Source organism: Cibotium barometz, chromosome 4 (genome assembly GCF_041138505.1).
Source record: "Cibotium barometz isolate CiBa-2024 chromosome 4, ASM4113850v1, whole genome shotgun sequence".
In the NCBI taxonomy this organism is placed as follows: domain Eukaryota; kingdom Viridiplantae; phylum Streptophyta; class Polypodiopsida; order Cyatheales; family Cibotiaceae; genus Cibotium; species Cibotium barometz.
Window position 1 is genome coordinate 44,839,700 of NC_141049.1, and position 13,399 is coordinate 44,853,098.

Sequence of the window (13,399 nt, forward strand, 5' to 3'; positions counted from 1 at the left end):
GTGGATATATGAATGTGAAAATGGATGTATGCATGAAGATGTATATGCATAGATGTATGTGGATGTAGATGTGGATGTATAGATGTGAATGGGAATGTGGATGTGGATGTATGTATGTATGTGGATGTAGATGTGAATGTATAGATGTGAATGGGAATGTGGATGTGGATGTATATGAATGTGGATGTAGATGTGGATGTATAGATGCGAATGGGAATGTGGATGTGGATGTATGTGGATGTAGATGTGGATGTATAGATGTGAATGGGAATGTGTATGTGGATGTGGATGTATGTATGTATGTGGATGTGAATGTATGTATGTGGATGTGGATGTATGAATAAGGACGTGATAATGGATGTATGCATGTAGATGTGGATATATGGATGTGAATATGAATGTGGATGTGGATGTGGATGTATGGATGTGGATATGGATGTGTATGTATGAATGTAGATAAGGGATGTGGATGTATAAATGAGGATGTGAAAATGGAAGTATGCATGTAGATGTGGATGTATGGATGTGAACATGGATGTGGATGTGGATGTATAAATGAGGATGTGAATGTGAATGTGGATGTGAATGTGGATGTATGGATGTGGATATGGATGTGTATGTATGAATGTGGATATGGGATGTGGATGTATAAATGAGGATGTGAAAATGGATGTATCCATGTAAATGTGGATGTATGAATGTGAATGTGAATTAATGTCGTCGATATGAGGAAATGGATGAGAATGAGTACACATTGAATGGAATGTGGAATAAGTAATGTGAACTAAGGAGGGATAATGTGGAAAGACGAGAGTTTGATTTAGAAACTGTATTTTGTGACTGTTTGTAAATGACTGTTTTATGTCAAGAATGCTGGGGAAGCATTTTGACCATCTTGTGGATTAAGGTCATGAAGACCTAACTGTTAAAGTTGCAACTGCTGACGGAGAGTCAATGGAGGACGTCTCGCGTAGCAAGGTCGACCGAGGTCTTGACCAGCCTCGGTTCGATTTAAATGGTGAGCTTCCGGTACGGTGGATGAGGGACCAAGGAAGCGGCCTATGAGTGAAGCGCTAGGTCACCTGCGAAGGATCCTAGAGGGTGCTGACCATACGGTGCTCGGGCTCTGGGTCGCCCAGGATACCCACGCGTGCGTCGAGGAAGATATTGGAACAAGGAGTAAGAGTTGTTTTGTGAAACCGGGCATGGATCTGGTTGATTGACCTTGCTGGTCTTCAATGGATGAGTCCATGGCTCTTTATATGGATCTGTTGGTTGATCTTGCTGATCTTCAACGAGAGTCCATCTTGATTTTTATAAGTGATTATATTGCCGAGTATTATGGGCTAGGAACTATTGAAAAGGCCCCTGTGTGGACAGGTGGTGAGCGTTCTAGTTGCCAATGATGCCATAGATACTCTGATGAAGGAATGATGAGAAATTATGAATCAACCGGATAAATTGGAAGATTATGATCAGTGGACTATGGTTTCATTAAAGGATTGTTTTAAAGTTAGTTGATGCTAAGAAAAAGGCAATTTCATATTGGGTGTGTAAGTGGTGTGGCTAGTTCTATGTTTGCATGAACTTCCGGCTAGGGGGCCTTGGAACTCTTTTCCTTGGTACCCGAGACAAAACCTAACCAAATTCCAAAATTGGATCCCATCACTACAGTGGTTGGGCGGTTGGCTAACCCATGGGATCGGATGGGGTTAGGCTGGACTGATGGATCCGTAAATCGAGATTTAATTTCTATTATTACGATAGATGAAGTAAATCCCGGATAGAAATTGTTCTATGGATAGGAATCAACGGCTGTGCCTCTTGATGGGGAAAAAACCGTTGATCCCAATGATCCAAGTGCAAGTTTCTTCCTTGATTTGACCAAGTACCGTTAGAGGTGCAGTCAGATCAGTTGATCCGTAATGATCTTGACTACGTTAGAGTAAAGAGTTATCCTGGTGGAATCGCCCATGCTTTCCGGGTAAAGGAAGTTTTTTCGGTTTCGGTTTTGGACAAACCGACGGATTAGTCTCTTGTCCGGATATTCGTGGGCGAGGCCCCGAGTGTGAGACCCCTACCCACGCATGATGTGTTACTTCCGCTGCCAGTATCCTGAATCCGTTGCTCAGTGGGAACAGGGATCTCACAGTTGGTATCAGAGCCTTTGGTTAACAAAGATCAACTGAGAAGACAAATATGTTAAAAATTTATCAAGAAACACAAAAAGATTATAATTGTGTGATATAATTCATACAATTTGATATTCAAACTGAAATTCGTAATTTGGTAATTGGGTCTTCAGATGGAAGTACCGTAATTATACAGAATCCCTGACTTGCTTGAGGCCTAGACATGATGGTATTTACCTTTTAATTCCAAGGGCCGTGACTACCCGTATATACCAAGAGTATACTGCAGCTCTTTACTAACAGTATATATGAGTAAATCTAAGACTTGAAATTATAAGCGTTAATGCTATCCAGAGGATGATTTCGAATGTGGTTGATATGATTTTTAATTCTGTTTGAGAATTGATGAATTGATTTGGATTCTGATTGAAAATTGATGATCCCTGAAATTTGGTTGAAATGTAATAAGCTGAGCGAAACATCAATAAGGATGAATGGGATGAGTCCCTGTGATGATATTCATAACTGGAATGATGATAATGATTTCAGCAAATCACTATGAGATTAGTGGATTGAGCTGTCAGATTGCTACTATTAATACTTGACTTGGTGGATCAAGTTAAGGGATGACAAATTGAGAACTTGCTTGACTGAAATTCCCGTGGAGGAATGTTCAGAAGGAAATTTTTCGGTCTAATGGACCATTATCATGTTAAAGATATGAATGATATGATCTGAATGAATTGTTGATGAGTTCTAAGAGATATTTATCCTAGTATTTTGTTGGGTTGACCAGAATATAAGGAACCCCAGGAAAAATTTGGATCTTAAGAAAAAGAGTTATCCTCTACCTTGCGAGATGAGGACATCTCGCACTTTTTTAAGTGGGGTAGAATGTAAGATTCCTCCCCAGCCTTCGAGGTATACAGGAGTAAGAATCTCCCTTTTGATCTTATAATTATTCCCTCTCTAAAATAAAAGAAAGATTCCGTTTAAAAAAAAAAAGAAAAAAAAGAAAAAAAGAGGAAGATCCTTTCCCTAGAATACTTCTCAGGAGTCCCACCTGTTTTAAGGATTCAAAACAATGAGTTCAGAAGTGAAAATCGGTGTTTTGGATACCACGGTTTTGGTTTTCATTCGAGTACGGCCCAAAAAGAAGTTCTTTATCTCTTGGGGAGTATAAGAAGTTATCTCCCAGATATTGTGAACCTTATCTGAATTCAATGAAAGTAGGTGACTTAGCCTACAAGCTTCTTTTATCTCCTCATCTTAAAGTTCTTAATGCCTTCTATAGAAAAATGTGCCAAACCCAAATCATGGAAAGACGGTAAAACTTCAGTGGCAAGTTACCGTTGGCTTCTAGGTTACGCTAGCTCCTTTATATAAGTCGTAACTTTTACCTATCGCTCACAGTAATCTTACTTCCATCGATCTCCCTTCTTCTTAATCTCCTTCATGGCTTGGCAACAGGAATTAGTTTTATCCATAATGATTCCTCACCTTCAAGACGCAAGTGAGTCTGTGAAGAAGGATTTTATAGAACAGTATGAGCGCTCACTTTTCCCTCACTTGGGAACTTCTGTAGCGCAGACAAAATGGCGGACCTATCAAGACATAACTAGGGTAACACCCTGGGGTCAGCAGCACTTTCGTAACAATGTCTGCTTGGCCATGGTTATTAAAGCTTTGGGTTTGGGTCCCCGATACTACTGCGTCATGAGATCAAGACATCTTGGGTTTTCTGAGCGGGTCTTCTTACTGACGTGTTTTCTTCCTCATGAGAAGATATGCCTTTACCCCGTTTTTGGCTTACCTCTCAGAGGTCCTTTTGTTAGATCAGCTCATACCACTGAGATAGGTGCAGCAATAACCAACAGAATGATTCCCATAGATGAGTTACCTTATACATGCGCAGCTTGTGAGTGCTGCTTTTGTGATCATATGATGGACGGGCTTATGGAAGTGTAAAGAGTTCTTCTATCTTTACTGTATAAGTTCCGAGAATGAATAAAGTTTAAATCTTGTTCTTATCTTGAATCTTGCTCTCTTGAGACTTTTTTTTAATTGGTGGTTAATCTTAATTAAAAAAAAATTTCTCTCAGTCTCATACTTGTGCATCTTGCGAAATTACCCCCAGTTTGCGAGATGAGGGCATCTCGCGTTTTTTAAGTGGGGTAGAATGTAAGATTCCTCTCCCAACCCCTTTTTGATGTCTAGTATCTTCCCCTGTAATCAACCCCTCTTCAGAAATATAAAGACCTTGTTTCTAACTATTTTAGCCTAGAGAGAGAAAATATTCTAGAGAGAGAATATTCAGATTTTGAATATTTTTGGATAGAAAAATATCTCTTATAATTCAGATGAGTTCCCCTGAAACAGAAATTCAAAAAGAATTTTTCAATGTGCAATTGGAATTAATTGGAAATAGGTATAAAGAACCTTAGTCTAAGGGTCTAGATTTTCAGAAATCTTTAGACTATGGTCCAATTAAGGTTCCTATGGGCCAATAGCATCAATCCATGTGTAGTGAGTAGATAAATCCAATTTGTAAAAAAGAAGATACCCAAAAATGAGTAAATGCTCACATAAGGTGAAGAGTTGAAAATGTACAAGGTTTATTAGTAAAAAACTATGAGCAATATTAAAAATATGAGATATTTTGGGAATAATGATTTTATTATGACACATATGTAAGGAAGGGGAGTCCCTTAAATGCTCACATAAGATGAAGAGTTGAAAATGTACAAGGTTTATTAGTAAAAAACTATGAGCAATATTAAAATGATTCCATTATGACACATATGTAAGGAAGGGGAGTTCTTTAAAGGATGTGCATATTTCACATAAGATGAAGAGTTGAAAATGTACAAGGTTTATTAGTAAAAAACTATGAGCAATATTAAAATGATTCCATTATGACACATATGTAAGGAAAGAGAGTTCTTTAAAGGAGGTGCATATTTCACATGCTTGAATGAGTTTTAAACTCATAAAAATTGAGATATTTCATCTCTCCTCTCTCCTCATTTAAGTCTAGTTCCAAAAATTTAGCTTAACTGACCTAAAAATGGTCAAATATTGACCAAACTGATTTAGAAAATTCTAGAATCAGTTTGTTTGGTTAGGAGCTCAATTTTTCCTATAAATAGAAGCCTCCCCCTTGTTGAAAGATATATAGTGTTTATGCAACGTTACTCTACTCCACCTAAGCCAAGAACTGTGAATTCATTTAATAATTCACTAGTTTTTGGAGCTTCCCTCTTTCTTCAATCCCCATTAGTGGCTCCATCAACATACTTAACCAATTGATTAGTTGGGGGCCTCTACCGTGAACAAAGAATCAAGCAATTTGTAAGGTAATTAGTGAATATTGATCTTTCTATAATTTCTCAATGTTTCTCTCTTCTCAACCCCTCTCAAGCTTGAGAAGTTTAATTGGTATGGTTTTTTTTAAAATGCTATTGAAGTTTGAATAGTAGTGAAGAGTTACATAATGCTATTGAAGTTAATTTTCATTTATGTTTAAATTCTAATGATTTTTATGTAAATTCTCTCTCTCACTCAAGAAATGGTCATACTCATGACCCATTCTCAATCCAAATCAAGCTTTTCATAAAGCTTTTCCTTAACCCAAGATTAAGCTATGCTTGAGGCCAAATTAATGGCTTTTTTCTATGCTTTTAGTTTATGTATATTAATGATTCAATCCATTATGAATTAATAATCCAATTAGAGATTATTTTAATTATTTCCTTAATGATAAGCATTATCTCTTAGAAAAATTGAGATTTATCAGTCATAGCAGCGGAGCTATGGCAAAATTTTTATAAAAATTATGCATTAAATAATCTCATTCAAAGCATAAAAAGAGGACTTCCTACCATATTCTAGGAATTATCATCCTAGATTAATTGAAAGAATTTCATTACAATCATGGAGAAATTGAATTTTAATATCATGCATAAAGGATAAGTTTTTATATCAAAAGTGTTATTTTTACCATTTTTATTTCATGCATAGAAGTATGCATAATGGATAAATTTTTATATCAAAAGTGTTATTTTTACCATTTTTATTTCATGCATAGAAGTATGCATAATGGATAAATTTTTATATCAAAAGTGTTATTTTTATCATTTTTAATTTTCATGCATAGAAGTATGCATAAGAGTTGATTATTTTATTATAAAAGTGTGACATTTATCATAATTGAATCTCATGCATAGAGGTATGCATAAAAGTTGATTATTTTATTGTAAGAGTGTTACTTTTATCATATTGGATTCCATGCATATAGGTATGCATAAAAGATATTCTTTTTATACTAAAAGTGTGATTTTTCTCATAAATGGATTTTATGCTTAACTTAGATGCATAAGAGAAATTCTTTATTCTAAAAGTGTAATTTCCTACCAAACTAAATTTATGCATAAGAAGATGCATAAAAGATTGATTTTAATTTCGAAAGTGTTAGTCTCCTTAAATGGAATTTATGTATAAATAAATGTGTAGAGAAATCTTATATCAAATATAAGAATTCTCTTTATAAAAAAAAAGATATGAAATGTGATAAGATGTGATAAGAGGTGTATGAGATGTGATAAGAATTGATAAGATGCGTATGGAAAGTGATAGGATGTGATAAGATGTGTATGGGATGATGTAAGAAGCGTATGTGATAGAATAGGATGTATATGGGTTGTGATAGGGCGAGAATGGATGTGATGTAAAAGATTAGATGTGAAGACATATGGGGTTACATGAATGGGAATGTGGAAATGGATGTATGTATGTGGATGTGTGGATGTGGAGATGGGAGTATGGATGTATGAATGTGAAAGTGGATGTATGAATGTGAAAATGGATGTATGCATGAAGATGTATATGCACAGATGTATGTGGATGTAGATGTGGATGTATAGATGTGAATGGGAATGTGGATGTGGATGTATGTATGTATGTGGATGTAGATGTGAATGTATAGATGTGAATGGGAATGTGGATGTGGATGTATATGAATGTGGATGTAGATGTGGATGTATAGATGTGAATGGGAATGTGGATGTGGATGTATGTGGATGTAGATACGGATGTATAGATGTGAATGGGAATGTGGATGTGGATGTGGATGTATGTATGTATGTGGATGTGGATGTATGTATGTGGATGTGGATGTATGAATGAGGACGTGATAATGGATGTATGCATGTAGATGTGGATATATGGATGTGAATATGAATGTGGATGTGGATGTGGATGTATGGATGTGGATATGGATGTGTATGTATGAATGTAGATAAGGGATGTGGATGTATAAATGAGGATGTGAAAATGGAAGTATGCATGTAGATGTGGATGTATGGATGTGAACATGGATGTGGATGTGGATGTATAAATGAGGATGTGAATGTGAATGTGGATGTGAATGTGGATGTATGGATGTGGATATGGATGTGTATGTATGAATGTGGATATGGGATGTGGATGTATAAATGAGGATGTGAAAATGGATGTATCCATGTAAATGTGGATGTATGAATGTGAATGTGAATTAATGTCGTCGATATGAGGAAATGGATGAGAATGTGAGTACACATTGAATGGAATGTGGAATAAGTAATGTGAACTAAGGAGGGATAATGTGGAAAGACGAGAGTTTGATTTAGAAACTGTATTTTGTGACTGTTTGTAAATGATTGTTTTATGTCAAGAATGCTGGGGAAGCATTTTGACCATCTTGTGGATTAAGGTCATGAAGACCTAACTGTTAAAGTTGCAACTGCTGACGGAGAGTCAATGGAGGACGTCTCGCGTAGCAAGGTCGACCGAGGTCTTGACCAGCCTCGGTTCGATTTAAATGGTGAGCTTCCGGTACGGTGGATGAGGGACCAAGGAAGCGGCCTATGAGTGAAGCGCTAGGTCACCTGCGAAGGATCCTAGAGGGTGCTGACCATACGGTGCTCGGGCTCTGGGTCGCCCAGGATACCCACGCGTGCGTCGAGGAAGATATTGGAACAAGGAGTAAGAGTTGTTTTGTGAAACCGGGCATGGATCTGGTTGATTGACCTTGCTGGTCTTCAATGGATGAGTCCATGGCTCTTTATATGGATCTGTTGGTTGATCTTGCTGATCTTCAACGAGAGTCCATCTTGATTTTTATAAGTGATTATATTGTCGAGTATTATGGGCTAGGAACTATTGAAAAGGCCCCTGTGTGGACAGGTGGTGAGCGTTCTAGTTGCCAATGATGCCATAGATACTCTGATGAAGGAATGATGAGAAATTATGAATCAACCGGATAAATTGGAAGATTATGATCAGTGGTACTATGGTTTCATTAAAGGATTGTTTTAAAGTTAGTTGATGCTAAGAAAAAGGCAATTTCATATTGGGTGTGTAAGTGGTGTGGCTAGTTCTATGTTTGCATGAACTTCCGGCTAGGGGGCCTTGGAACTCTTTTCCTTGGTACCCGGGACAAAACCTAACCAAATTCCAAAATTGGATCCCATCACTACAGTGGTTGGGCGGTTGGCTAACCCATGGGATCGGATGGGGTTAGGCTGGACTGATGGATCCGTAAATCGAGATTTAATTTCTATTATTACGATAGATGAAGTAAATCCCGGATAGAAATTGTTCTATGGATAGGAATCAACGGCTGTGCCTCTTGATGGGGAAAAAAGCGTTGATCCCAATGATCCAAGTGCAAGTTTCTTCCTTGATTTGACCAAGTACCGTTAGAGGTGCAGTCAGATCAGTTGATCCGTAATGATCTTGACTACGTTAGAGTAAAGAGTTATCCTGGTGGAATCGCCCATGCTTTCCGGGTAAAGGAAGTTTTTCTGGTTTTGGTTTTGGACAAACGGACGGATTAGTCTCTTGTCCGGATATTCGTGGGCGAGGCCCCGAGTGTGAGACCCCTACCCGCGCATGATGTGTTACTTCCGCTGCCAGTATCCTGAATCCGTTGCTCAGTGGGAACAGGGATCTCACAGTTGGTATCAGAGCCTTTGGTTAACAAAGATCAACTGAGAAGACAAATATGTTAAAAATTTATCAAGAAACACAAAAAGATTATAATTGTGTGATATAATTCATACAATTTGATATTCAAACTGAAATTCATAATTTGGTAATTGGGTCTTCAGTTGGAAGTACCGTAATTATACAGAATCCCTGACTTGCTTGAGGCCTAGACATGATGGTATTTACCTTTTAATTCCAAGGGCCGTGACTACCCGTATATACCGAGAGTATACTGCAGCTCTTTACTAACAGTATATATGAGTAAATCTAAGACTTGAAATTATAAGCGTTAATGCTATCCAGAGGATGATTTCGAATGTGGTTGATATGATTTTTAATTCTGTTTGAGAATTGATGAATTGATTTGGATTCTGATTGAAAATTGATGATCCCTGAAATTTGGTTGAAATGTAATAAGCTGAGCGAAACATCAATAAGGATGAATGGGATGAGTCCCTGTGATGATATTCATAACTGGAATGATGATAATGATTTTAGCAAATCACTATGAGATTAGTGGATTGTGCTGTCAGATTGCTACTATTAATACTTGACTTGGTGGATCAAGTTAAGGGATGACAAATTGAGAACTTGCTTGACTGAAATTCCCGTGGAGGAATGTTTAGAAGGAAATTTTTCGGTCTAATGGACCATTATCATGTTAAAGATATGAATGATATGATCTGAATGAATTGTTGATGAGTTCTAAGAGATATTTATCCCAGTATTTTGTTGGGTTGACCAGAATATAAGGAACCCCAGAATAAATTTGGATCTTAAGAAAAAGAGTTATCCTCTACCTTGCGAGATGAGGACATCTCGCACTTTTTTAAGTGGGGTAGAATGTAAGATTCCTCCCCAGCCTTCAAGGTATACAGGAGTAAGAATCTCCCTTTTGATCTTATAATTATTCCCTCTCTAAAATAAAAGAAAGATTCTGTTTAAAAAAAAAGAAAAAAAAGAAAAAAAGAGGAAGATCCTTTCCCTAGAATACTTCTCAGGAGTCCCACCTGTTTTAAGGATTCAAAACAATGAGTTCAGAAGTGAAAATCGGTGTTTTGGATACCACGGTTTTGGTTTTCATTCGAGTACGGCCCAAAAAGAAGTTCTTTATCTCTTGGGGAGTATAAGAAGTTATCTCCCAGATATTGTGAACCTTATCTGAATTCAATGAAAGTAGGTGACTTAGCCTACAAGCTTCTTTTATCTCCTCATCTCAAAGTTCTTAATGCCTTCTATAGAAAGATGTGCCAAACCCAAATCATGGAAAGACGGTAAAACTTCAGTGGCAAGTTACCGTTGGCTTCTAGGTTACGCTAGCTCCTTTATATAAGTCGTAACTTTTACCTATCGCTCACAGTAATCTTACTTCCATCGATCTCCCTTCTTCTTAATCTCCTTCATGGCTTGGCAACAGGAATTAGTTTTATCCATAATGATTCCTCACCTTCAAGACGCAAGTGAGTCTGTGAAGAAGGATTTTATAGAACAGTATGAGCGCTCACTTTTCCCTCACTTGGGAACTTCTGTAGCGCAGACAAAATGGCGGACCTATCAAGACATAACTAGGGTAACACCCTGGGGTCAGCAGCACTTTCGTAACAATGTCTGCTTGGCCATGGTTATTGAAGCTTTGGGTTTGGGTCCCCGATACTACTGCGTCATGAGATCAAGACATCTTGGGTTTTCTGAGCGGGTCTTCTTACTGGCGTGTTTTCTTCCTCATGAGAAGATATGCCTTTACCCCGTTTTTGGCTTACCTCTTAGAGGTCCTTTTGTTAGATCAGCTCATACCACTGAGATAGGTGTAGCAATAACCAACAGAATGATTCCCATAGATGAGTTACCTTATACATGCGCAGCTTGTGAGTGCTGCTTTTGTGATCATATGATGGACGGGCTTATGGAAGTGTAAAGAGTTCTTCTATCTTTACTGTATAAGTTCCGAGAATGAATAAAGTTTAAATCTTGTTCTTATCTTGAATCTTGCTCTCTTGAGACTTTTTTTTAATTGGTGGTTAATCTTAATTAAAAAAAAATTTCTCTCAGTCTCATACTTGTGCATCTTGCGAAATTACCCCCAGTTTGCGAGATGAGGGCATCTCGCGTTTTTTAAGTGGGGTAGAATGTAAGATTCCTCTCCCAACCCCTTTTTGATGTCTAGTATCTTCCCCTGTAATCAACCCCTCTTCAGAAATATAAAGACCTTGTTTCTAACTATTTTAGCCTAGAGAGAGAAAATATTCTAGAGAGAGAATATTTAGATTTTGAATATTTTTGGATAGAAAAATATCTCTTATAATTCAGATGAGTTCCCCTGAAACAGAAATTCAAAAAGAATTTTCCAATGTGCAATTGGAATTAATTGGAAATAGGTATAAAGAACCTTAGTCTAAGGGTCTAGATTTTCAGAAATCTTTAGACTATGGTCCAATTAAGGTTCCTATGGGCCAATAGCATCAATCCATGTGTAGTGAGTAGATAAATCCAATTTGTAAAAAAGAAGATACCCAAAAATGAGTAAATGCTCACATAAGGTGAAGAGTTGAAAATGTACAAGGTTTATTAGTAAAAAACTATGAGCAATATTAAAAATATGAGATATTTTGGGAATAATGATTTTATTATGACACATATGTAAGGAAGGGGAGTCCCTTAAATGCTCACATAAGATGAAGAGTTGAAAATGTACAAGGTTTATTAGTAAAAAACTATGAGCAATATTAAAATGATTCCATTATGACACATATGTAAGGAAGGGGAGTTCTTTAAAGGATGTGCATATTTCACATAAGATGAAGAGTTGAAAATGTACAAGGTTTATTAGTAAAAAACTATGAGCAATATTAAAATGATTCCATTATGACACATATGTAAGGAAAGAGAGTTCTTTAAAGGAGGTGCATATTTCACATGCTTGAATGAGTTTTAAACTCATAAAAATTGAGATATTTCATCTCTCCTCTCTCCTCGTTTAAGTCTAGTTCCAAAAAGTTAGCTTAACTGACCTAAAAATGGTCAAATATTGACCAAACTGATTTAGAAAATTCTAGAATCAGTTTGTTTGGTTAGGAGCTCAATTTTTCCTATAAATAGAAGCCTCCCCCTTGTTGGAAGATATATAGTGTTTATGCAACGTTACTCTACTCCACCTAAGCCAAGAACTGTGAATTCATTTAATAATTCACTAGTTTTTGGAGCTTCCCTCTTTCTTCAATCCCCATTAGTGGCTCCATCAACATACTTAACCAATTGATTGGTTGGGGGCCTCTACCGTGAACAAAGAATCAAGCAATTTGTAAGGTAATTAGTGAATATTGATCTTTCTATAATTTCTCAATGTTTCTCTCTTCTCAACCCCTCTCAAGCTTGAGAAGTTTAATTGGTATGGTTTTTTTTTAAATGCTATTGAAGTTTGAATAGTAGTGAAGAGTTACATAATGCTATTGAAGTTAATTTTCATTTATGTTTAAATTCTAATGATTTTTATGTAAATTCTCTCTCTCACTCAAGAAATGGTCATACTCATGACCCATTCTCAATCCAAATCAAGCTTTTCATAAAGCTTTTCCTTAACCCAAGATTAAGCTATGCTTGAGGCCAAATTAATGGCTTTTTTCTATGCTTTTAGTTTATGTATATTAATGATTCAATCCATTATGGATTCATAATCCAATTAGAGATTATTTTAATTATTTCCTTAATGATAAGCATTATCCCTTAGAAAAATTGAGATTTATCAGTCATAGCAGCGGAGCTATGGCAAAATTTTTATAAAAATTATGCATAAAATAATCTCATTCAAAGCATAAAAAAAAAACTTCCTACCATATTCTAGGAATTATCATCCTAGATTAATTGAAAGAATTTCATTACAATCATGGAGAAATTGAATTTTAATATCATGCATAAAGGATAAGTTTTTATATCAAAAGTGTTATTTTTACCATTTTTATTTCATGCATAGAAGTATGCATAATGGATAAATTTTTATATCAAAAGTGTTATTTTTACCATTTTTATTTCATGCATAGAAGTATGCATAATGGATAAATTTTTATATCAAAAGTGTTATTTTTATCATTTTTAATTTTCATGCATAGAAGTATGCATAAGAGTTGATTATTTTATTATAAAAGTGTGACTTTTATCATAATCGAATCTCATGCATAGAGGTATGCATAAAAGTTGATTATTTTATTGTAAGAGTGTTACTTTTATCATATTGGATTTCATGCATA